Source organism: Glycine soja, chromosome 4 (genome assembly GCF_004193775.1).
Source record: "Glycine soja cultivar W05 chromosome 4, ASM419377v2, whole genome shotgun sequence".
NCBI classification, from domain to species: Eukaryota; Viridiplantae; Streptophyta; class Magnoliopsida; order Fabales; family Fabaceae; genus Glycine; species Glycine soja.
In genome coordinates, this window is record NC_041005.1 from 25617017 (window position 1) to 25620627 (window position 3611).

Genomic DNA, 3611 nt, shown 5'->3' on the forward strand with positions numbered 1-3611 from the left:
GCATCTTAAGGAGTTCCATATTGTTTGTTTCACCATGAAGCCCCCTGATGTCCAAGAAGATCATATCTTTCTAAAGGTTTTTCCTCATTCTTTGGAGGGAGAGGCAAAAGATTGACTATACTACCTTGCTCCTAGGTCTATTTTCAGTTGGGATGACCTTAAGAGGGTGTTTTTGGAGAAATTTTTCCCTGCATCTAGGACCATTGCCATCAGAAAAGACATTTCAGGCATCAGGCAACTTGGTGGAGAAAGCTTGTATGAGTATTGGGAAAGATTCAAGAAATTGTGTGCAAGCTGCCCTCACCACCAGATTTCTGAGCAACTTCTTCTTCAATATTTCTATGAGGGACTTAGCAACAAGGAAAGGAGTATGATTGATGCTGCCAGTGGTGGAGCTCTTAGTGATATGACCCCTGCTGAGGCTAGGAATTTGATTGAGAAGATGACTTCCAACTCCCATAAATTCAGTGCAAGAAATGATGCTATTGTTCTTAGAGGAGTCCATGAGGTGGCCACAGATTCATCTTCATCTACTGAAAATAAAAAGCTTGAAGGAAATCTTGATGCCTTGGTCAACCTAGTAACTCAGCTTGCCATGAATCAGAAATCTACACCTGTTGCAAGAGTTTGTGGTCTATGTTCTTCTACAGATCACCATACAGATTTTTGTCCTTCTTTGCAGCAATCTGGAGTCAATGAGCAACCTGAAGCTTATGCTACAAACATTTATAATAGACTCCCTCAGCAGCAAAACCAACAACAACAAAATAATTATGACCTTTCAAGCAATAGATACAATCCAGGTTGGAGGAATCATCCAAATCTGAGATGGACAAGTCCTCCACAACAACAACAGCCTGTCCCTCCTTTTCAGAATGCTGTTGGTCCAAGCAAGCCATATGTTCCTCCTCTAATGCAGCAACAGCAGCAGCAGTCACAACAAAGACAACAAGCAACTGAGGCTCCTCCTCAACCTTCCTTAGAAGAGTTAGTGAGGCAAATGACCATCCAGAATATGCAATTTCAGCAAGAGACAAGAGCCTCCATTCAGAGTCTGACAAATCAGATGGGGCAGATGGCTACTCAGATGAATCAAGCTCAGTCCCAAAATTATGACAAATTGCCTTCACAAACTGTGCAAAATCCGAAAAATATGAGTGTCATCACCTTGAGGTCTGACAACCAAATTCAAGTGCCTCCACCAATAGCAGCACCTGCACCTGAACCTATCAAACTTCATTCTATACTTAAAAAAGAGGATGAGATAGCTGCACAAAAGAGAAAGCTTCCTAACAAAAATTTTCATGCAAGTGGACCTTCTTCTAGTAATTCTAACTTACAGCAGCATCCTATCCCTCTTCCATCCCACCTAGAGCAATTCCGAACAAAAAAATGGAAGAAGCAGAAAATGAGATCTTGGAGACCTTCAGGAAAGTAGAGGTGAACATACCTCTGCTAGATGCCATCAAGAAGATTCCAAGATATGCCAAGTTTATAAAGGACATGTGCACCCACAAAAGGAAGCTCAAAGGCAATGAAAGGATTAGCATGGGTAGAAATGTGTCAGCATTGATAGGTAAATCTGTTCCTCACATTCCTGAGAAATGTAAGGACCGAGGTACTTTCTGTATACCTTGCATTATTGGGAACAGTAAATTTGAGAATGCCATGCTAGATCTAGGAGCATCAGTTGGTGTAATGCCTCTGTCTATTTTCAATTCTTTATCTCTTGGACCTTTGTAATCTACAGATGTGGTGATTCACTTGGCAAATAGAAGTGTTGCTTACCCCGCAGGTTTCATAGAGAATGTGCTGGTTCGGGTTGGTGAACTTATTTTTCCTGTTGATTTTTATGTTCTTAATATGGAAGAGGAATTTTCCCATGGTTCAGTTCCAATTATTTTAGGCAGGCCATTTATGAAAACAGCCCGAACCAAGATAGATGTTTATGCTGGCACATTGCCTATGAAATTTGGTGATATTGTTATTCATTTTAACATTCTTGATGCCATGAAACATCCATCTGAGGATCATTCTGTTTTTTGTGCTGAGATAATTGATCAGATTGTTGATAATTATATGTTTTGATTTTGATTCTGTTCTTTATGGTAGGAAACATCCATTTTTATCTAATCTGCATACTTGTCATTCCTTATGCATTGAATATGAATCTGAGTTTGAATTTGATCCTGTGTCTGATTTTTATGCTAAGAATGAATCTGAATTTGATTCTGGTTCGAATTTTCTGGGTGTTGTATCTCTTGATGTTGATTTTTTAGAGTCAGAATGCACTAACCATGTTGCAGGAAGTACATATACTTCTGACTTGCTTTATGAGGTACAAGCTGAGAAACCTTTTTCTTCTCCTACCATGGTTCCTCCCACTGTTCAGCCACCACCCACACCAGAGTTGAAGCCCTTACTAGCAACCCTCAAATATGATTACTTGGAGGACAAGGAAAAATTTCCAGTGATCATCTTTGCCTCCCTTGATGCTAAGCAAGAGGAAAAGTTGTTGCTAGTTCTCAAGAAGCACAAGAAAGCCATTGGATGGACTTTAGTAGACATTCCTGGTATTAGCCCATCTACCTGCATGCATAGGATACTTTTAGAGGATGGAGCTAAGCCAGTGAGGCAGCCACAACGGCGACTCAACCCCGTCATTCTAGATGTGGTGAAAAAGGAAGTGACCAAGCTCTTGCAAGTTGGAATCATCTACCCCATTTCTGACAGCCAGTGGGTGAGTCCAGTCCAAGTGGTTCCTAAGAAGACAGGTCTCACAATGATCAAGAATGAAAAGGATGAGCTTATTCCCACAAGAGTGCAAAACAACTGGCGAGTCTGCATTGATTATAGAAGGCTGAACTAGGTAACCAGAAAAGATCATTTTCCCTTGCCTTTCATTGATTAAATGCTTGAGCGCTTGGCATGTAAGTCCCATTACTGTTTTCTTGATGGTTTTTCTGGTTATCTACAAACTCATATTGCTCCTGAGGATCAAGAAAAGACCACATTCACCTGTTCCTTTGGCACTTTTGCCTATAGGAGGATGCCCTTTGGCCTATGCAACGCCCCTGGTACCTTCCAGCGGTGTATGCTTAGCATTTTCAGTGATTTTTTAGAGAGTTGCATAGAGGTGCTTATGGATGATTTTACTGTTATTGGATCCTCTTTTGATACATGTTTGGATAGTCTGGATAGAGTTCTTAGTAGATGCATTGAAACTAACCTTGTGCTGAATTTTGAAAAATGTCACTTCATGGTAGAACAAGGTATAGTTTTAGGGCATATCATTTCCAGTAGGGGCATAGAAGTAGACCCTGCAAAAATAAATTTTATTTCACAATTGCCTTACCCCTCTTGCGTGTGAGAGGTTCGTTCTTTTCTTGGTCATGCAGGGTTTTATAGGTGCTTTATCAAGGATTTTAGCAAGGTGGCACTTCCACTATCCAATCTGCTGCAAAAGGAGGTGGAGTTTGATTTTGATGATCGGTGCAAAGAGGCTTTTGATTGCCTCAAGCGTGCGGTGACTCCCACCCCTATCATTCAGGCACCTGATTGGACAACCCCATTTGAGCTAATGTGCGATGCATCCAATTACGCATTGGGGG

The 3611-nt window shown here is 41.0% G+C and overlaps 1 non-coding gene across 1 annotated transcript; it reads right to left on the reverse strand.

Moving 5' to 3' along the window:
* Positions 1-205: 205 nt before the first annotated feature.
* On the reverse strand, positions 206-312 carry LOC114411022. Its single transcript, XR_003666409.1, has one exon. It is a non-coding gene; the product is annotated as a small nucleolar RNA R71 (small nucleolar RNA).
* Between the last annotated feature and the right edge of the window lie 3299 nt (positions 313-3611).